General features: G+C 37.6%; 1 long non-coding RNA gene across 2 annotated transcripts in view; it reads left to right on the forward strand.

The window, feature by feature from the left end:
- Positions 1-231: 231 nt before the first annotated feature.
- LOC120886347 (uncharacterized) overlaps positions 232-23,317 on the forward strand; it is a 91,412-nt gene continuing 68,326 nt past the window's right edge. Inside the window, exons 1-3 of one of the 2 annotated variants that reach the window (XR_013430071.1) lie at positions 232-499; positions 708-849; positions 5,239-5,305. This is a non-coding gene — a long non-coding RNA (uncharacterized LOC120886347). Of the gene's footprint in view, positions 500-707; positions 850-5,238; positions 5,512-23,317 lie in introns of those variants that run through there. The other variant, XR_005729299.2, reaches the window with a different exon arrangement.

The raw sequence follows: 23,317 nt of genomic DNA on the forward strand, positions 1-23,317 counted from the left end.
GAGGCATTTTTCACGGCAAGAACTTTTTGCTGTACTCTTTAGCATTGTTTTCTAAAAATGCTGGCCTTTTTGGAGCAAATTGCTGTTTTGAACCCAGAGGCCCATTCTGCTGCAGCCCCTGCTTGCATTTGCATACCCTGCAGAACCTATTTCTGGGTGCCACGAAGCTGCTGCCTACACAGCCAATCTGCCACTTCTCCTGGCAGGGGCCTCTGTGCACGAGCATGTAAACCACACCCAGAGCAGGGCTGCAAATGCTCCCTTGCAAATCCAGTTTCCCAAGAAAAATACTGAGATGCTCAAAGATCCCTTCAAAAGAAAGGTGGCTAAGAAGCACCAAGACTTTAGCAAGCACAAGTCCTGATTTGGAGGTGATCTTAGGAAAGGTGAGCAGCAGATCAAAAGTGAGCAGAATGGGAAGGTATGGACATGAAGCAGAAAGATCTCATGCAACACAGGCCTCAAGGGGAAATCCTCTACCCTCTCTCCATGGCCTAAGGTGAGGAGATGTTCATCAGAGGGGATCTTGTCAAAGGCATTTTGTGTGGCATGGGTAATACTAAACAGAACAACCATAGTTGAGTTTTCCATGTATAGTACCTATGGGGACCTTATAGTAACTTTGGCTACTTAATTGCTCTATCATATATTGCTACTGTCTAGATTGTTGCAATAAGGGTGACAATTCAGCCTACTCTCAATTACAGGTACTGTTTGTAAATTGCTTGCTTACCTAAAGTTGTGAAGAGAGCTTTGCATGAAATGAGCACAGACTTTGCAAGCAGTGAAGCCTTCAAGTCCCACCTGACAGTTCTCAAGCTATCCAGAGCAGCTTCCTGCAAAAGAATGGTAATTACATTGATTGAATCCCTCTGCCTGAACTCCTTTCAGCTGCTTTGCTATATTCTTCTGAGCATAAATGAGTTTTCAATGAATATTACAGAATGGGCAATACCAGAGGGAAAGAGTACCCGAAAGAGCTATGATTTGAGATGCTGTTCCAAATATACACATTTAGTTCTCTGAGTGATTAGCTCTCTGACACCCTGTCCCACTGTTCCTAAACCTATGAGCCTAGACAGTTGGGAGTAAGAAAAACGTCTGGGATGATGTAAAAGCCATCTGACTCTTGTGGGTATTAAACAGTGATCTTTGTTTTAATAGCAATAAGCCTTGTGTGGTAGAACTCTCAATCTAATATCCTACTTTTGGTGATTTCTTATATGACTAAAATGGAATAAATGTTTTTATAAAGGAAGACTTCAAGTTCATTCTCGATGTCATAAGCCTCTTGAAAATGGGGTCACCTATTTGTCCTGGTTCATCTAGAATTTTCCTGTTCTTAACACTGAAAATTCCATGATCAGAGAAGGATTCAAGAAAGTGCCATCATAAAATATGCTGAATTGGAATGTTGATGATTTGAAACCAAAATCATATGGGGAACAATAACTTCAGAAAAGAACATTTGGCTAGTCTTTTCCTAGACTCAGCAAGACATTAAGATTTTTTTTTGAGATCAGAAAAAATATTTTTATTTGTTCTTTTTAGTTATATATGACAGTAAAATATATTTTTCTTTTTTTTATTGATTTTTATATAAGTAGAGGTATTTGGACATATCATACTTACATGGAGTATAATTTTCTATTCTTGTGAATGTGCATGATGTGGACTTACACTGGTCATGTGTTCATATATGAACATAGGAAAGTTCTGTCCGATTCATTCTATTGTCTTTCCTAATTTCAGCTCCCTTCCCTTCCCTTCACTCCTCTTTGTCTAATCCAATGAACTTCTATTCTCCCCCAACTCCATTGTGAGTCAGCATCCGCACAACAGAGAGAACATTTAGTATTTGTTTTTTTTTTTTTTAAGATTGGCTTATTTCACTTAGCATGAGATTCTCCAGTTCCATCCATTTACTGGCAAATGCCATAATTATATTTTGCTTTATGGCGAGTAATATTCTATTGTGTATATGTACCACATTTTCTTAATCCATTCATTCTGTTCAAGAGCACCTAGGTTGGTTCCACAGCTTAGCTATTGTGAATTGAGCTGCTATAAACATGGATGTGGCTGCATCCCTGTAGTATGTTGATTTAATGTCCTTTAGGTATATACCAACGAGTGGGTTAACTGGGTCAAATGGTGGTTCCATTTCCAAGTTTTCTGAGGACTCTCCATACTGCTTTCCAGTTTGGTTGGACCGATTTGTAGTCCCACCAGCAATGTATGAGTGTATCTCTTTCCCTTCATCTTTGCCAACATATATTGTTACTTGTATTTTTCATAATTGCCATTCTGACTGGAATGAGATGGACTCTCAGTGTGGTCTCAATTTGCATTTCTCTAATTGCTAGAGATGTTGAATATTTTTTCATATATTTGTTAACCATTCTTATTTCTTCTGTGAAGTGCCTGTTCAGTTCCTTTGCCCATTTATTGATTCTTAAATTTTGTCAGTTCTTTATATATTCTCCTTATATATGCTCAGATTAATGCTCTATCTGAGGTGCAGGTGGAAAATATTTTCTCCCATTCTGTAAGCTCTCTCTTCGTGTCCTTGATTGTGTCCTGCCATAAAGATTCTTTTGGGAGGGATGTTCTTCACACACCACATCAGGAAAATACAGACTTGTCATTGTGACTTCAATTCACCCAAATAACCAAACTTGCCAGAGTAGTCTTTATGTTCCATGAGCTTCTAACCCCACCACATACATCTCTTAGTAATGTCCCTAGAATTTTCTAGTCCAAGGGCCTGGGGATGTGGCTCAAGCGGTAGCATGCTCGCCTGGCATGCGTGCGGCCCAGGTTCGATCCTCAGAACCACATACCAACAAAGATGTTGTGTCCGCTGAGAACTAAAAAAATAAATAAATATTAAAAAAAAAGAATTTGCTAGTCCAGAGATCCATCTATCCTATCATTCTTTCACAAATTTGTTTGTTGTCTAAAAAGTATAAAAGCATCATATTTTAGTGTTTCCTTTGGAATTGATTCTCCTGTGAAGAGCCCACATATCTGTACATTTCATAACATTTTTATACTTTTCTCCTGTCAATCAGCACTTGTATAAATTGGGTACTTAGATGCAGCTAAAGAGCTCATACAAGATCTCTCTCTTTCCATACTAATAAGGTCCTCAGTTTGGGGAAATCCGGAATGGTCAGTCCCCTTACTTAGAAGGCACAATGCAGCTTCCTTAGGATCTGACATGAGGTTGCATATTTGTGGTACGGTCTAGATTTCTGATTACAGCAATATTCTCTAGTCAGTTATCTCCATTATCAGACTTGCACCAGAGAACACATTTAGTTGATGGGTGAGGTAAGAGGATGCAATGAGGGATAAAGAAAGCAGGAAGATTAATGTCATATTGGAGTCAGACTGCAGGGCTTCTTTTACACTATAAATATTTGATGAAGTGCTGATGTAACCTTTACTGCAGCATGACATGGGATTTGGCTGTTTTATGGCCCCCGATTAAAGTAAGATACAAGTCTCTGATTATTCTTTCCCCCACCTTAGACCTTTGCCCTTCACTTTTCCAAGAATGCTCTTTTATTTCTGCAATCACTCTGAGTAACTCAAACTTCAACACCAAACTATGTAGATAACCACTTAGAAAACATATCTTAAGAAGGATTCTTTATATTCTTGACCTCTAATTATTTATAATCTGACACACTGACTTCCTGATAAGCCCAATGGAGAAAAGGAAGAGTTGAGTCTGGCAATCTGCCTCCTTCTAAAAAGTATATTATCTATACGTGGTGAAACCATTGATGTTCTGATGAGATTGTGTAGGAAAATGGATGGGTTTTTAATGACTTTAGTTTGTTGCAATTGTAGATAGCTAAGTACAGTCAACTGAAAAGCAAATTGAGCTCTAAGGAACAGAATTAAATCTGTTGTTTTTCTTCTTCTGGTCTATCCTATTCAGTAATTTAATTATTTGTGAAACTTTTAAACTCAATTGACTCCCATGGAATTGATCCAAGTTGGAGGGTGTTTGGTGTTTTTGCTCATTACATCTTTTGGTTGTGCTCCAGCAATTAGCAACTTGGCTTTATTCAATCATAGAGGACCAACTGTATTTGAAATGCCTGTGTTTAGTGTTTAATGTCTTTAAATGAGATCCACTTTAAAAATTCAGAACATTAGTCTGCTTATTATGTGGAATTGCAGTAGAATTATCAGGTTCAAATGGAGGGATTATTTTTCCTTTTTAACTTTATACAAATTTCCTGAGTGGAAATTTTTAAATTTAACTGCAATAAATGGGGTTGGAAATTAAAATGATCTAATATAAATAACATCAGAGGGTGAGCCCTCATAAATCAGCAAGTCTGATGTTAAATATAGGTCCACAGTATTATTCTAGATTCTAGATGCCACCTACTGGCAGTAATTACTCTTTGATACAGCTGGCCATGGTTTTAATAGAGAGGGAGAATACTCAAGATACTATAGTTAAAATTCAAATTTTGTTTTATGGCATCTGTATTTTGTACAAATCGATCACTGAATAAGCATAGCTATATTTTGAAATTCAAACCGTATTTAGGAAAAAGCTACTGTGACTTGAAAGCCTTATTTAGATGTCACTTGTATTTGTACATTTTGGTCACCCAAGAATATCTTTGTGATGAGACACATCTGACTGCTGCAGATTCTATAGCCTAGCTTCCTCCCGGTTGTAGTGCAGCATAGAGGCATGTGGAGATACTCCTTTTGTCATTGTACCTGAGTACATTTTGCAAAAGCAGTCAGATCACAGCCATCCTCCATGTAGGATGTGGCAGTGTGCCAAATATACTGGCTTGTGTGTTATTGATTAGCATACACAAGCTCTATCTGCATTTTTATATTAGAGAATGATTAGTCCTGGCCCCCATCATAAAGAAAGTTAACTATATAAATCAATCTTCTGCATTTCACATCTGTAAACTCTATTGAGGCCCTGCTTGCACTGCAGGTAGAAATAATAAAATAAAGTCCATTATGAACGAAGGAGCTAATGATTCCTGGTTACCATGGTGTGACCATGTCTCCCCAAAAGAAGCATGTACAGGAAACTTAATCTCCCACAATGGGAGGTGTTTTCCTTAATGGGAGGTGGGGCCTAATGGGAGGTGTTTAGGTCACCTCTTGAAGGGATTAATGCCAATTATAGAAGGGCTTGAGGCTGAGTTCAACTTCTTGCTCTCTATCACCCTTTTGCCACAGGAAGATGAACGAGATGGACTTCATTGGATGCTGGTCCTTTACCTTGGGCTTCCTAGTCTCCAGAACTGTGAGCTGATAAATTTCTATTCATTATAAATTACCCAGTCTGCAGTAGTCTGTTATAGCACTGCAATATGGACTAAGATGTCTGGGTATCTTGAGACAAAGATGAGCCATAGCAAAGTCAACTAATGTTTTAGAACATTTGCCAGGCACTGGAAAACTGCAGCCTGTAAGCCAAATCCAGCTCACTGCCTGTTTTTGTAAATAAAGTTTTATTGGAACACAGCCATGTCCATTTGTTTGCATATACTCCCAGTCTACTTGCTCTGTAAAAAGCAGAGCTGAGTCATTGAGACAGATACCACATGGTCCACAAAGCCTAAAATATTTACTCTCTGGCCCTTTATGGAAAGTTTGCTAAACTCTTGTTCTACAAACATAAACCCTTAATTTCACTAAGGTTATCTTTCATTTTTAAATGCTAAATGAACATCTTTGCACGAATCAGCATAAACCATGCAACAGCCATTGCTTGACCCCTTGTGGTATGATTTCACCACAAGAGTGGGACAGGGACAGTTCCTGTTATGATTTGAATGAGTCCCCCCACTCCCAACAAGTTCATGTTTTGGAAACATAATTCCCAAACTCATATGTTAATTAATTTGGAAGTGGGGAGTTTGGGAGGTAATTAGGATTAGATGGAGTCATAAGAGTGGAGCCCATGAAGATATTAGTGGTTTTATAAGAAGAGAAAGAGAACCCTAGCTAGCATACTTGCTCTGTCTCATCATGTGGTGCCTTCCGCCATGTTGAGATGTAGCAAAAAGACCCTCACCAGATTCCTGTGCTAAGCCATTGGACTTTCCATTCTCTAATACCCTGAGCAAAATAAATTTCTATTCTTTATAAATTACTAGTGACAGGCATTTGCTATAGCAACATAAAACAGGCTAACATAGCTCCTCTTTAAAGTTTTCACAAGCAGCTTCCTGGGTGGATCAACCTACCATGTCCTGTTCCTGGGGGCTCCAGTGAACCAGGGTACCTGCTAGGGCTTGTACAAAAGGAGAATTTGTTTCGGCACAGAGCAGAGAAGCTTTTTCTTTCACATTTCAGTTTCCATTTAACTGAAATATATTTATTTTTTTACTTATTTCTTACAAAAAAATAGTTGAAATATATTTAGTGGTGCTGGTAATAATAATAATGAATAATAAATCGAGCTTAATATTTGTTGAAATAGAGCTTGAAAGAAATTGTGGAAACGTTTTTTGAACATTTTGGTGACTTGTCAGCAGCTTTGAGTTGTCCATTATATCATTAACCAATGGGGAAAAGTTCAGATGCTCAAGGATAGGAAGAATGAAGTATATGAAAAGCAAAAGCCCAGATGCTTAGATTTTTAAAAAAAAAAAATCAAACTAACAAGAGTTTGTGAAATTCATATATTATTGCAATGTAGAAAAGAAATTTAGGAAACCTCTAATGGTTTAACTTGTTTTTCAAGTGCCATATTTATTGATATACTTAAGACTCTTCTTTTTTTAAAAAAAAAAGTCTTATGTTGATGATAACAATGAAAAAATGGAATTTGTAAAATTTCATTCAATGTACTTTTGGAGGCATCATCATTTAGCCTCAAAATAAATAAATAAACAAACAAATTTTAAAAAGTGCTATATGGTAAAAACAGGGAGGGCTCCTGATGCCCCTCAACGGGTGAATGGACTAAGAAAACGTGGTATATATATACACAATGTAGTTTTACTCCTTCATAAAATAGAATGAAATTATGGCATTTTCTGGTAAATAGATGGAACTGGAGAGCATCCTGCTAAGTGAAATAAGCCAGACCCAGAAAATCAAGGACAGAAGGCTTCCTCTCACATGCTGAAGTTTTAAAGAAAAATGAAGAATTTTTTAAAAAGTGGGAGAAATCCCATGATAATATAAGAGAGATAAGTGGAATAGGAGGAAGGAAATAATGTGGGAAGGAGGAGGACAGGCAAAGGAAGGAATGTTGGGAAGAAATGACCAGACTATCCTATGTACATATATGAATATGCCACATTGAATGTCATCTTTATGTAAAAAGCACTAACTTTAAAAAAAAATCTACAAATAAATAGAAGGAAGATCAATAGAGTAAGGAAGGGAAATAGGGGGAAGGAGGAGGAAAGAGAGAGTCCTGGGGACTGAGGTGGAGCAGATTATAGTCCATGCTTATATGATTACGTCAAAATGAACCCCCCCCAGTGCTATGTATTACTATAATGTACTAATTGATAAAAATGGGAATTAAAAATATATAAATATAAAAGAAAAACAGAAGGAGGGCTATTTTCTGTGTCTAATATCAAGGGGGAGAAATGGAGATTCAGAACAAGCGTATGTCTGCACTGAACACAGTTCAGCTTGAATGACAGCTATCTATTTGCCAGCTTTGTGATGTGGTAAATTTTCTCTTGGGGTAAAAAGAAAAATCACCATGTCTCAAACTCTCTCAGCTATAAAATGAAGATGGCTTCTGTATCACAGAGTTGTGATAAGGACTATATGTGATTATATATATCATGACTGCTAGTACAGTGATTGTCCTCACGGAAGTGCTCAGTAAACCTGGATGATGGGGAGGGGGTTGTTGCATGTGCAGGAAGCGTTCCCACAGCTGGTCCTAGATGCATCCTTAGAAAGTCCTGCCATCAAGGCTGGCCCTTCCTTGTGGAATCCAGGAACTTGACTAGTGAACAGTTCCTTAAAATCAATTAAACTTCCAAACAACACTTTCTGTATTTGTGTCTTTACAAATAATTTTGTTGTATGCTAAAGACCTGAATTGCTTCTGGAAGCCTGGAATTTTGATATCTACTAAAGAGTGGTACCTATATGACCAACTCCCACTAAAATTTTGGGCTTTTCTAAAGACAGCGTTTGATTCCTGAATGGGCTTCCCTGGGCAGAAAGAGCACACACTTCTTACTGGACAAAGGAGATGCTCAGGGTGGCCCCTCATAGGAGGGGGAGACCCCAAGAAAGCCTGCACATGGCTTCTCTGGACTCCACCGTGGCTTGTTCTCTTCTGATCTGGATGTAAATCCTTTCTATGTTGCTGAAAAGAATTATTGCTATGATCAAACCTACATGCTGATTCCCATGAGTCCCTAGCAAATCTCCAAACATAGTCTTAGGAGCCCCCAACACACTATGTATTTTATGTTTTAATGCTAATTTGATTAGACAAGCCCAGTAGTTCTAAACCTTGGCTATAGTTAGAAATATCTGGGAAATCTCTCTCTCTCTCTCTCTCTCTCTCTCTCTCTCTCTCTCTCTCTCTCTCTCACACACACACACACACACACACACACACACACACACACACACGCACATACACACCTCTCTCCAACTGCCTGTACCCAGACTCAAAACAATCACAGAAGGAGTGTTGCTATGAAAGACCCCATTATTGGGATTTTGTTTTAGTTCTGACATTTCTATTCAATTCTTTATAAAATCATTTTTATGTCTTTGTGGAAATTGTCCTTCTCTTCAGGTATGTTACCAATCTCTTCTACTAGATCCTCTGGTGGCCTTTTGAGTTTTTATTTTTCAATTATTTTAGGTTTTACAGAAAAGTTACAAGAATAGTAGAGAGCACCTGTACAGTCTCTCCTGATTCCTTTGATGTCAGAATTGTACAAGGATCAGAACTGAGAATTAACAGTGCTTTTAACAAAATGACAGGCTTTATTTGGACATCACTAGATTTTCCTAGTTGGACTTGCTGTTGTTGCTGCAGGGTCCAATCAGGATCTGACCTTGTGTTTCGTTGTCTCCCCAATCTCCCGAATTTATGATAGTTCCTCAATCATCTTTCCTTGTCTTTCATTACTTCCTCTCCTCCCCAGTTACTGAGGGTTGAACTCAGGGATGCTCTACTGCTGAGTTACATCCATGGCCCTTTTTATTTTTTGAGATAGGGTCTAAATTACAAAGGCTAGCCTCAGACTTATGATCCTGCTGCTTCAACATCCCAAGTAGTTGGGATTAGAGGTGTGCACCATATGCCTCCAAACTTGACAACTGTAAAGAGTGCAGGCTTTGTAGATTGTCCCACAATTGAATTTGTCTGATGTTTTCTCATGATTAGGTTTAGGTAATAAATTATCAGCCAATACTAGAGAAGTAATGTGCCTTTCTCAGTGTATTATAACAGCAGTGGGTAATATTGATGTACTTTTTACTAGTGACATTGACCTTCCTCACTTGTTAAAAGTGTTGACTTCAGGTTTCTCCACTATTAAGGAAATCTTTTTCTTTAAATTTAAAAAAATTTTAAGAAGATACCTTGAAACTGTGCAAATACCCTATTTCTCTTCAAACTTTTGAACACTAATTTTAACATCCCTTGAATAGCTCTTTCCTGTTATGTTCTAAGAACAATTTTCCATTTTTCTTATTCCTCCTATACTTATTAATTAAAATTTTGTCAGAAAGAGCAGCCTCTCTTCCCTCTCTTCTTTATTCAGTTATTCACTTTTGTCAGTAGAGACTCATGAATATGTATTTCATTCTATGGATTTTAATAAAACGCTATTATTTTATTATTTAAATGGCTCCAGCTTTGGCCATTAGAAACTATTTCAGGTTGATGTCTGTGTTTGGAGAATCCTACATCCTCCTTTGAGTATTTCGTTACTTCTTTGGAGCCAAGTTTTTGCCCAGTTTCATCATGTATTTGTCTTGCCCCAGCCTCTTTGTCTAAGAAGCCCTGATTCCTTTGGTGGAGAATGGAATTTAGATACCATGTTTGACTCTTGAGTGTTTGCCCCTACTGCCTTCAGACCCTCTCAGTGGATACATTGGAAATATATGTACTTACACTAACCCATTCATATGCATGTACATATCTCTCTCTTAATTTATGCACCTGTTGAGTATGCTTTTTTAAAAAAAAAACATGAATTCATGCCAATTTCTCCAATTCTAATTCAGTGCCTCTCGATTCATGCTTGCCTTCCTCCTTTCCTAATTAATAACTTTGTCTTTGAGAGAAACTGACTTTCGTTTTATAAAAAATTATATATATATATGTACACACACACACACACACACATATATATATAATATATATAAAATATATTTATATATATATTTGTTGTTGTTCAGCCCTAGTACACATACAAAGTGGTTTCAGGATTGCTAAGCAAATCCCCGTGATAAACAAATTTACTCAGTAGAGTTCAGTGTTGGTGTGTATTTCATTGAGTCCTCACCAGCTGGCATCTTCGTCAGAGTTACATTAAAGATGCTCTCTGGTCATTCCAGTCTCCAGTGACCTCTGCATCTTCTGCTATTGAGTCTTTCCTATTTCTGAGTATAGGTCACATTTTTCTGCCCCTGGGTGTATCTACTAATACTGGGTTTTATTTAAATGTTGTGTATGAAAGAATGCTAGAGATGAAAGTAAGTCATATTCATTCTGCAAAAAAAATCCTGCCCCTGCTTGTGTGTCAGGTTGCCAGAGTTGGGGGAAGGAGCTGATTTAGTCTGACCTGTAAAAGTGATGGGTCTGAGTTTTGTGACAGTTTTAGCTTGACTCAATTCACCACCAGTTTCACATGCTGTAAGCCAGCATCAGGACTGTTCTGCTGCAAGGCCTGGGACCCACGCAGCAGTGAGATCCTGGAGAACTCTTTCATTTAGTGTTTGAACCACCTGCTTTCTCTTCATTCTCCTTTCCATTCCAGCCACCAGCTGCTGCAGCTCATGGGGAAGTGTGGCTCTCTCCTCCTGCCCAGCACTGATTAGAGGCTGTGGAGGCCTCTGCTGCCTGGGGAAGTTCCCCAAGGCTTTCCTGCCTCCAATCTCTCTTGGAAGGCACTTGTCTTGCCCTTGGAAGAGGCACTTCATGCCTTCAGGGACATGTCTTTCAACTCTCTGGTCCTGCTTCAGCCTAGTAATATATATCACCTAGTGATATATCCAAATAACAGTTTCCTGAAGATGTTCCCGTTCCAGACCCTAGAATTTGCAAATATGCCACGTTACATGAAAAAGGGAAATTAAGGCTGCATATGGAATTGAGGTTGTATCAATCAGGGTTCTCCCGAGAGACGGAACCAATAGGATAGAAAGGTAGATAGTTGCTGGGCGTGGTGGTGCACGCCTGTAATCCCAGCAGCTTGGGAGGCTGAGTTCAAAGCCAGCCTCAGCAATTTCATGAGGCCCTGTCTCTAAGTAACTGTCTCTAAATAAAATATAAAAAGGGCTGGGGATGTGGTTTGGTGGTTGAGCACTTCTGAGTTCAATCCCTGCTACTGGAAAAATAAAAGATAGTTAGATGATAGATGGATAAGATAGATATCAATTGACTGAATGAATTATTAAGAGAGTAAATGACTCACTTGATCCTGGAGGTTGAGAATTCTCACAATAGCCTATTTGTAAGCTGGAGACCCTAGGATGCCAGAAGTGTGACTCAGTGCAAGTCACAAAGCTAAGAACCAGAGAAACCAGTGATGTGATTCTTAGTCTGAGATCAAAGACCTGAGGACCCAGGGACTGGTGTTGTAAGTTCTGGAGTCCTAAGGCCAGAGCCCCAGAGTTCAGATGTTCAAAGGTAGGAAAAGAAGATTATGCTCCAGCTCCTGGGGAGAGGAAATTACCTCTTTTGCTCTATCAAGATCCCAGAGGTTTGGATGGAGCCTCCCACACTGAGGGTGGATCTTTCCCCTCCATTTACTGACTTCCTTGCCAGTCTCCTCCTAAAGTGCCTCATGGACATGACACAAAAGAATGCTTTACAGTTCTCTACAAATCCCTGAATCTAGTCAACTGAACACCTAAAATTAACTACCATATCTGCTAATCCACTGGCTTTAAGAAAAAGAGATTATGCCGGGTGTGGTGGTAAACATCTATAATACTAGAGGCTCAGGAGGCTGAGGCAGGAGGATCAGCAATTTAGCCAGCCTCAGCAATTTATCAAGGACCTAAGCGACTCAGTGAGATCCTGTCTCTGAATAAAAATATAAAAAAGAGCTAGGGATGTAGCTCAGTGGTCAAGTGCCCCTGAGTTCAATCCCCAATACAAAGAGAGAGAGAGAGAGAGAGAGAGAGAGAGAGAGAGAGAGAGAGAGACAGAGAGAGAGAGAGAGAGAGAGAGAGAGATTATTCTGGATTATCTAGGTGAATAATGACAGTGGGATCCCAAAAGCCATGAAAATGGAAGAAAGAGCTGAGTCAGAGGAGAAGTGATGACAGGAGCTGGGTCCGAGAGGTGTGATGCTGCTGGCTTTGAGAGTGGAACAAGGAACCATGGTCCATTGAGTGCAGGCAAGACTCAGAAGCTGGAAAAGTCAAGGAAATGGATTGTCCCCTGGAGCTTTAAGGGAAAAAGCAGTCCTGTCCCAACTCGCTTTTAGTCCAGGGAGACTGTGTCAGACTTTTGACCTACAGAATGTAAGGTACAACATTCATGTTACCCTGAGCTCATTACCTTTGTGGTAATTTGTTACTTCAGCAACAAGAAACTCATACACTTCCCCCAAGAGCATCAGGGAACACCTGTGGGAAAGATCTGCAGGAAGGCAAGTTGCTCTGTGACTGGGCTGTTGAAATTCTGACCACATGACCCAGCCCACTTGTGCCTATTAAACATTCACAAAAAGTCAGACTGGTGTTAATGGGCTGAATTGTGTCCCTACCAAATTCCTATGTTGAAGCCCTAACCCCCAGCTCCTGAGAAAGTAACTGTATCTGAAGGCAGGTGTTTTTTTTTATTGTTTTCTTTTTTTTTAATCTGAGATTGAACTCAGGGGCACTCAGCCACTGACCCACATCCCCAGCCCTATTTTGTATTTTATTTAGAGACAGGGTCTCACCGAGTTGCTTAGTGCCTCTCTGTTGCCGAGGCTGGCTTTGAACGTGCGATCCTCCAGTCTCAGCCTCCTGAACTGCTGGGATTATAGATGTGTGTCACCATGCCTGGCTGGAGACAGGTTTTTAATGATGTCATTAAAGTCAGACTGGTGTTCTTCAGGGTTCTTCAGGAGGGCCCTATTCCAATATGACTGGTGTTCTTATGAGAAAAGGAAATTAGGACAAGACAGCACAAAGGAAAGACTACACAAAGACACAGGGAGAAGACAGCCATCTGCAGGCCAAGAAGGAGAGAATCAGAAGAAGCCAACCTGGATAACAGCTTGATCTTGGAAGAAGTAAATACCTGTTATTTAAACCGCACAGTTCCATGCTTGTGATGGCGGTTTGAGCAGATTAATACAGCTGGCTCTCCTCACTCCCATCTACAGAGGTGCATCTTCATGACGCTCCCCAGGTATGAAAGCAGTTAGGGGTCTCTCGTCTTCTCTCAAGGGTTGATGACATTCTAAAATTTAACTTGAAGTTTCTCCATGTCTTTAACTCTTTGTTGATTAAAACAAACAAACAAAAACAACTCATGTTTTGTCGTTTATCCAGCTTAGTTTGCCTTGTCAGAATGGCTTTCTACCTCGAAGGTGGATGTCTCCAAGCACCAGTGTTTTCAAAGGGCTAAATGTGTATCCTAACTCTTGGATAGGACCTCTCCTAGTATCTGACTTGGCAAGTTTTCAAAACTTCAAGCACCAAGCAACCTTTGGATGAAAGAGGCACAATCCACCTCTTCACTCCATTCCCTTCATTACAAATCTTGAGTGCTTTTTGACCCATGGAATAGGAAATTTGGGTGCTGTTTTAGGACACTAGTGAACACACAAGCTTTGGGGGACTTGGTTTCTAATAATAACTGGTCCTGTCCTGCCCCCTCTCTTCCCTCCTTTCTCCAGTCCTCCTTCCCTTCCTCCCTCCCTTCGTTTCCTAGTTTACTACCAAGACTCAACAGACTTTTTATAGAATGCCAGCCTACACCATAGGGAAACTGCAGTTATGTGACAAGAAAATTTCCAAACCAAAGCTCAGATTCCTAAGCAAGTTTCTAATGATGGTTCTTCTGGATTAATACCTAGTAATTCTTAACATTTCTCTTTTGTATTATCCCCCTGATTATTGAGACATTAGAAACATTTTTGTTGACCTCTGCTACCATTTTGTGGGAAGTGTTTTTTAAAAAATTTATAAAACGTTGGGAATCCACTGCAGGAAAAAAAAATTTTTTTTTTGGAGACATCTTTCAGCCATGCTTTAAATAGTTCTCATAGGCTTTTCATCTTCTATAGAAGAGGATTTTCTCATACAATTCTCCTGGAATGCAATTAATTTATATGCATTTTTAAACATTTTTAACAATCAAAACGTTTACTGAGTGTCTCTGTTTAAGTGTCACTATTTAAGGAAGATGGACAATCATGTTCAGAATCTTAAAGTCCTAAGTCAATTAATGCATGATTATAGTTATCAGTAAATTAGATTCCTAAAGAAAGTTCCTGAATGGAAAAAAGCAAAGAATGAAAGCATCAAAAAGATATTGAGGTCACTGATGTAGAGATTATTGAAATTCCATTGTCTTATATATAAGCCATCCAGACTTATATATCAGAATCCATCTTCAAAGGCCTAGTCCTTACCTTTGCATATGAGTATATAATGTGCTGCTTCTCATTCTTACGGCATTTGCCAAATGATCACGTACTTACCTGACTCTCAAAGCATGGAGAAGTGGCACTTATAGCAAATCCTGGATCACGATATCAATGTTACCTGGGTTGATGCTTATTCCCCCAGAGGAGAAGTAGGTAACACTCTCACCTGACAGCCCCTGTGACAACAGTATTTATCATATAATTAAAGTATAGAAGCTAAGAGCTGTTGAGCCCTTGCTGATACGTGCCAGATACAGACCCATGTATTTCATATCTAATATCTCATGTAACCCTCATAACAAAGCCAGTGGGCACAAGAACTTGCATTATCTTGCTGTTTATAGATGCATAAATGAAGGTTTAGTAAAGTCTGGTCACCCATGTTTTGCTATACAATATTGTCTCTGTGACAAAGGACATGATTGATTCCATTAGCTCACAATTACCGAGGCAGGTGTTATTTTAAGTTGTGGATATTGTGCAGCCTGAATAGTTGTATACAATGTAATTCTTCTATAATGCAAGGGTTTAGGATAGACTTACACTTCTGTTTCAGAACCGTGTCTTATTAGATTTTTGTCGCATGGGTTTTCATATTCCATAGGCATGATTTAGCTCATGCTAAACCCAACTCCTCAAAAAAAAAAAGAAAGAAACTTTGTTATAATTGAGTTTCATTGTGTGTGTTAATATGGCCAATGGGAAACTTTCCTCAGAACTAAAATGAAATTATAATCCCATGTTTAATTGGGGTCAGGCTGAAGACCATAACAAAGCTGCCATTTCATATAGTTTGATGGATGCTTTAAACCTAGAGACTTTGGTTCCAGAAAATGCCTAAAATTCAAGTGGAAACAGACCCTTAAGAAGTGCGTATTCAGAAGGCCCATGGCCAAAAATCATGACATCCACAGAGCCCATTAGAGAAATGTTTCTTTTTTGTATTGCTCAGAATCTACCCATTCTATTAGTGACTCCAAAATCAGTTAATCACCAGCAGCAATCCATGACAACTTTCACAGGAGAAAATTTTTTAAAGGAGAAATACATAATTAGAAAGATCTCTGTTAGAACATTTGACTAATGAATCCTGTGTTCAGGAATTGGGGGATTTTTGCGGGGTGGGGGTGGGGGGCGACTTCCAGAACCCACCACCATGAACTACATCTTAGTTTTCATTTCTAGATGAAATATTTCCATATTCTTCTCCAGTTTGAAGTTTTACATTTTTATATCCTATTCATTTTTTTTTAAATTTATATTACAATGAAATCATTTGAAAGTTAACTGGATTTCTGGACAATGGCTCATATTTTAATATTGTTCTTTCACGAATGTTCATCTACAATGCAGTGGTTCTCAATTAGAGAAGGTAATTTGGCTCCCATCCCCAGGTATATATGACAATATTTGGAGGTATTCTTGGTTGTCACTTGGGGGAAAAATACTACTGACATTCAGTAGGTAGAAGCCAAGGGTGATGTAAACATCCTACAGTGCATAGGACAGCTCTCCTCAGCAAAGAATTATTTGGCCCAAAATGTCAAAGCTGAGAAATTATGGCTTAAGGAAAGCACTTCTAAAAACATTAAGATTTATTTGTTTTTAATTTTAGTCTGCCAACTTAGAGATTTCCATCGTGCCTTAATATTCTTATTAATTAAATGATATTTGTTTACTTCCTAATTAGCATTAAATAACTTTTCCTATATTCCAGAGCTATAGAACTATTTGCTCTGATCTTTACAAAGAATATGAAGATAGTTCCTTTGGGATGAAAATCTTCAATAAAATTGATCTCTGCTCCAGGCAAAAGACGAAACAGGGATCTGGATATTCTCACTGTGAATATTCCACATATATATTTCTTGAAAGCATAAGCAAGACCAGTGCACTCTTAACAAAGAGAGTATTTAGAAAATATAGATGCCAGGGTGCTGCTTCATCCAGGCCACCACCAGAGATGTCAGTAGGTGCTCCCAGTTGATTTCCTGTGCCTTAGAGGACAATGAAAAGCCACATGAAAGCATTGCCACCGTCGAGATTATAAAAAAGGCAATTTTATGAAGGAGGTGTAAATGTCAAACAGATCTTCACTATGGATGGAGAGACCTTCCTCCAAACCAACACCTGAGCTTCTGCCAGTTCAACCAAATGCAATGAAGGAAGGGGGTTGGGGGATTAGAGAAAGCAAAGCTGACAGATGGCAATTTGTGAAGAGTTGAATCAACATAAATTATATCTCATCAGTGAGCAGAGAAAGGGGAGGATGTGTTCCAATGTTCCACCAACCACTGAGAAGCTCCGTGTGCCAGCGGCCCAGCAAGCCAGTTGCGGGCATCATTCAGAGCTGGATGAAGCACAGAGGTGGAGAAACATCCCTTTATTGGAAAGCATCTGGATTACAACTCGAAGAGAGACGTCTGTTTGAAACAATACAATAAATAAGACTAATGAACACCGGATATTTCAGAAGGTGTTAATCATAGACTACAAAAAGCCGGGACAAAGTAACTGATAATGAGATATGACAGAGCAAGAAGTACTCAGGGATCCCCTGTTCAAATCTACCTGCTTCATGGTGTATGAAATAAGTGCAAATATTATTTTCTGAGGTTTGAAAGAGTTACTTAAACCACATATAAAATGCTTTCATTTTTTTCCTGTAGCTTTAAAATTTGCTTCTTAGAGGAAATTCACATGTAGCAGAATGAAATTGAACTCTATCTCTCACCCTGTACAAAACTCAACTCATTGTGAATCAAGGACCTAGGCATTAGACTAGAGACCCCATGCCTACTAGAAGAAAATGTAGGCCCAACTTTCCAACATGTTGGCTTAGTAACCAACTTCCTCAAAAAGACTCCTAAAGCACAAGAACTAAAATCAAGAATCAATAAATGGGATGGTATCAAATGAAAAAACTTCTTCCCCGAAAAGGAAACAATCAAAAACATGAACAGAGAACCTAGAGAAGAGGAGAAAATCTTTGCCACCTGAACCTCAGATAAAGCATTAATCTCCAAGATGTATAAAGAACTCAAAAACCTTGACACCAAATAAAAAGCAAATAACCCAATTAATAAAAGGGCAAAGGAACTGAACAAGCACTTCACAGAAGAAATAAGAATGGTCAACAAATATATGAAAAAGTGTTCAACATCTCTAGCAATTAGAGAAATGCAAATTCAAACCACACTGAGATTCCATCTCATTCCAGTCAGAATGGCAATTATCAAGAATACAAGTGACAATATATGTTGCCAAAAATGAGGGGAAAGAGATACACTCATACATTGCTGGTGGGGCTGCAAATTAGTGTAACTTGGAAAGCAGTATTGAGAGTCCTCAGAAAACTTAGAAATGGAACCACCATTTGACACAGTTATCCCACTCCTTGGTATATACCTAAAGGACATAAAATCAACATACTACAGTGAGGCAGCCATATCCATGTTTATAGCAGCTCAATTCACAATAGCTAAGCTATGAAACCAACCTAGGTGCTCTTCAATAGATAATGGATAAAGAAAATATTATGTATATATATAATATATATAATATAATATTATATAATATATACTATACACACACACATAGTGGAATATTACTGGCCATAAATAAAAATGAAATTATGGCATTTGCCAGTAAATGGATGGAAGTGGAGAATCTCATGCTAAGTGAAATAAGCCAATCTTAAAAAAAAAACAAAGGCTACATGTTCTCTCTGATATGCGGATGGTGACTCACAGTGGGGTTGTGGGAGAATATAAGTTCACTGGATTAGACAAAGGGGAGTGAAGGGAAGGGAGGTGGGGGATGCAATTAGGAAAGGCAGTAGAATGAATCAGATATGAACTTTCCTATGTCCATATATGAATACATGACCAGTGTAACTCCACAACACATTCAACCACAGAATGGGATCCTAATTAGAATAACTTATATTCACATATGTATAACATGTCAAAATACAGTCTATTATTCTTCACTAAAAAGAACAAAGAAAAATAAATTATAAAAATCTCTTCTTCGAAATTAAATGATTAATCATTACCATTAACTTCTAAAATTTCATAACTATCAAGGGAAATAGAAAAGTCAACCTGCCAGGCTCAACACATTTTAATAATATAGAATATAAAATAATATAATAGAGATGCATACACATGACTTGAAGTCTTGACATTTTAACTTTGGGAGTTAACTTAAAAGGGTCCATGAATTCAGATATAACAAATATAAGGTACCTGTGAAATAAAATTCTTTTAATAAAGTTTCTGAGTGAAGGTAGGCATTAAAAAATCTTTAGCATATTGAATGAAGCTTACAGATCAGAACCAGTGAGATGACTGAGCCAGTAGATGGCACTAAAAGAAAAACCAACCGCCTCTGAGATTTTTCAAGGACTTCAAACTATAGAAGTGAAAATTTTCAAGGTGATGTAAAATAGGTGAAAAGAAATCTGTATTTCCAATTACTTGTATGTAAAGGCAAAGGCATAGATTGTGGAAAAAGCAAGAAAACATTTATAAAACATCTATTTTATTTTCTCAAGTTGAATTATTGGCTACTGGACAAATAAGTTTTGTACATCCTATGAACAAGTTGTCTTAAGTTTCCATAAAGTAACTATTTAGACATGCCATCATACTAATTGTTCAATTGGAACAGCAGCAGGTGGTTAACCACTTGTAAGAAACCAAGGAGTAGCTTATGTTTGGTTTATAAAGTTTTTTTGTTGTTATTTTTCTGTACATTTGCACCATTTGAGAATTTTGTATAGGACAAGCACTTGCAAAGGCAGAAAACAGTATTTAATATTTAATAAATTCATCCTCTGCTGATATTTTGTGGCAGATGTGCTCTGCTAGGTAGGATGTCAGAAAGAACAGAGAGGCAAACCCATTAGAAATTATCGGACATTCTCATTGGCCTGAAGATGTCTGAAGAGGTCTCTAAAGAGTAATTACCTGTGTAAAGATGGAAATAAAAAGAATAAGAGACATCTTTGTATAAAGTATAAGGGATTATTTTACTATTGGCAGGAATCATAAGCCTCAGATGCATTATTTCTTGCTACTTCCAGTTTTTCCTTTTTTTTTCCTAAGATGAATTCTACATTGCATACAGGACTTACAGAGGAACAATAGGAGTGTGTTTAATAATTCATTCTGAGAGGAATGAAAATAGAAGGGCACATCTTATTATAAGGATATCAAATGGATCACCTATTCTAGCCCATAGGAGAACACTACAAAACCATTTTCATTCCTAGTAAAAAGACATGCTTTTTTTTTATCTTGGAAATTTTTGATACTAAAGAACCCCTTCAATTCTTAGTGGTTTGTCCCCCTTTAAAATTAAGATACAGATACAATGTTGTCAGCTAGGAAAAGGAGCAAAGGGAGAGAAGGAGAGAGGAAGAAAATCAGGCTGGCGAGCTGAAAGGTCATTTTCCCCTTCGTGCTAAATGTGTGTTTTGATGTGAGCTGGCAGAAAGGTTGTTGCCCCAGGAAGCAGCCTTGTAAGTGGCATCAGCACTGCCCTCCCTGTTGGACAACTTTAACAAGTACACTGCTTCCTCCAAACCAAATCTTGTTATTTGAATCTGAAATGGCAGCTGTGTCAAAACAAGTTTGCATTATGTAGATGTAGGTCCAAATTTAAAAATGCTGATTCAAAAAAAATCCATGTAACTTGGCGACAATCAATTATATTTGTCAGCTTCTTTGAATAACTGTTTATGAATGTTTCAGCACTCTAGAACTGGATTCCATGGGGCTCCATGGTATAGAAGCTGTGTTTTCTGAATCAATAATACCTGCCATTTATTAGACTTCTGTCATCCAGCAATACTGAAGACCAGATGTTATGAAGGGTCATTTTACTCACATGCTGCTAGATTCTGAATAGATTATGACAAGCTTGGGTCATTTTACTCACATACTGGTTTAGATTCTGAATAGATTATGACAAGCATGCTTTTCCAAGCACTGCTGAGCTCATAAGGAAATAAGGGGATTTATTTTTTCTTTTATTAAATAATATTTTATTTTTCATATTTTTATTGGTGCATTGTAGTTGTACATAGGGTGGGATTTGTTGTTTCATGCACACAATATAATAATATCATTTAACCAATATCGTTCCTCAGTATTTCCCCTTTCTCTTCCCTCCTCCCTCCCCTTGGTCCAACAAGGAGATTTCAATGATCAGAATGAGAAATTAAAAATAATGATTGGGCTGGGATGTGGCTCAAGAGGTAGCCGCTCACCTGGCATGCGCGGGGCGCTGGGTTTGATCCTCAGCACCACATGAAAATAAAAATAAAGATGTTGTGTCCACTGAAAAAAAAAACTAAAAATAAAATATTAAAAAAATTTCTCTCATTCTCTCTCCCTCTCTCTCTAAAAAATAATAATAATTATTATTAATAAAAATGTTGGTAAACATCTACATAAAATAAAAATATATTTTCCACACAAAGGAAAAAAATAATTAAACCATAAAGAGTGAGCTGAAATAGAGATTTATTTTTTAAATACTGTAATTTTTTTTATTGTTGGTGTTTCAAAACATTACATAGTTCTTGATATATCATATTTCACAGTTTGATTCAAGTGGGTTATGAACCCCCATTTTTACCCCATATACAGATTGCAGAATCACATCAGTGATTTACACATTGCCATTCTAGTGTCTGTTGTATTCTGCTGCCTTTCCTATCCTCTACTATCCCTAAATACTGTAATTTGGAGAGAGATCATTGGATTTTTTTTTCTTCTCCAGTTCTGCTATTGCTCAGGAACAAGGTTAAGATAATGGGACATGGTAGCATTTTGAAGGTAAGAGCTAAAAGATTATGATTTTTAAATTATTAAGTGAATCGCAAATCATTAAAATGAATCACAAATCAGTACAAGGAGAAAGGGAAAATAAAAATAATAATAAAAAAAAGAGTCATTGAAAAAGCAGGACAGATGGAAGGCTGAAAGCAAGAAACTTGGGGCAAGGCTGAGGTTTCTATTTCTGAATGTATTAGTGGTTGGAGACCTGGGATAGCCTTCCAGTATGAACAAACAGAGGTTTGGATAACATGAAAGTAAATTATCTAAATTCACGAACTGTGATATGGTAGATAATTAAGAAATCCACAGACACAAAAAGCAGAGTAAAAACTGGAACCCAACCTGGTAAAGAGCTACTAAAGCCAGTTTCACCCGGAGGGTTGCAGTTTAATTACCTGGGTTCACACAGAAATTATGGAGGCGATGCCAGGTCCTGCCCAGGGTGAGGAAATCTAGTTTTATGCAGGGGGCTTCTACCTCGTCAAGGTTAGTATGAAATCATCCTTACCACAGGCGAGAGATGAAATAGGTCATCTTCCCCTTGGTGCTGGGTAAAAGGAGGAAATCTCTCCTGTCCATAAGCTTGTCTTCATACAGGCTTTTGGTCCAAGTACATATTACCTATGTTTCCCAACAAGATCTCAAAAAGACAATTTAGAACAGAACAGCGTTAGCACATTCCTCAAGCAGCAGACAGAAGCAAACATCAACTCACAACTCAAAGAATTCCTAACAATCAACACCCTAGAATGACAGAATCTACAGGCAGAAGAAAGAGACCCACAAAATATTTCAGATACTGGAGCTATCATACCCAGTTTATAGGAGATTTTTAATGTGTTTAAGGAAATGAGAAAAAGTTAAAATTGCACAAAAAAATCTAATTCTGTAGATTATTTGGATTTTTGTGGATAATGTTATAATCAATAAAGAAGTCTATTCAGAATGACCATGCAGATTTCAAAGAGAACCAACTAGACTTCTGCAACTGAAAAATAGAGTCATTCAAAATTTTAAACTTGCACACATTAGACAAAATATACTAAGAAAATTAATAAATGAAAATATAGATCTAAAACATTATTCAGGATTTGGAACAGAAAAAGATATGAAAAATAACAAAAGAAATGAGAGTTGAATGAGATTTAACATATTTAACTAAGGTTCCAGAAGGAGATAAAAATCAAGCTGAGACAAAACTTAGAAAGAGAATGTCCGATCCAGGAAACCTAGTGAAACTCAGGACACATAACATCTTTAATCTAGACATACAATGAAACTTAAAAATACCAAAAAGAAAATTTTAAAAAGGCCAAAGTTGTTTCATTTTGCTATTTGCAATGGTATAATTTAAACTGATTGTTGCTTGTAGGTAGAAACACAATTAACTTTCATGGATAGATTGTGTACCCAGAAAATTTCCCAAACTTTTAATTTCTGTAGATTATTTGGATTTTTGTGGATAATGTTATAATCAATAAATAATGAGCTGTATATTTCCTTTTTAAACATACAAAATTTTATTTATAGATTTATTTATTTTTGCTTCCCTCATTTTTTTCTACTTAATTCTGCTGCACAACATGGAACATGAGAGAAGGTATCTTTATTTTGTTGGAAATCTTTTTTGCTATGACATTA

This window comes from Ictidomys tridecemlineatus, chromosome 13 (assembly GCF_052094955.1).
Source record: "Ictidomys tridecemlineatus isolate mIctTri1 chromosome 13, mIctTri1.hap1, whole genome shotgun sequence".
Classification (NCBI taxonomy): Eukaryota; Metazoa; Chordata; class Mammalia; order Rodentia; family Sciuridae; genus Ictidomys; species Ictidomys tridecemlineatus.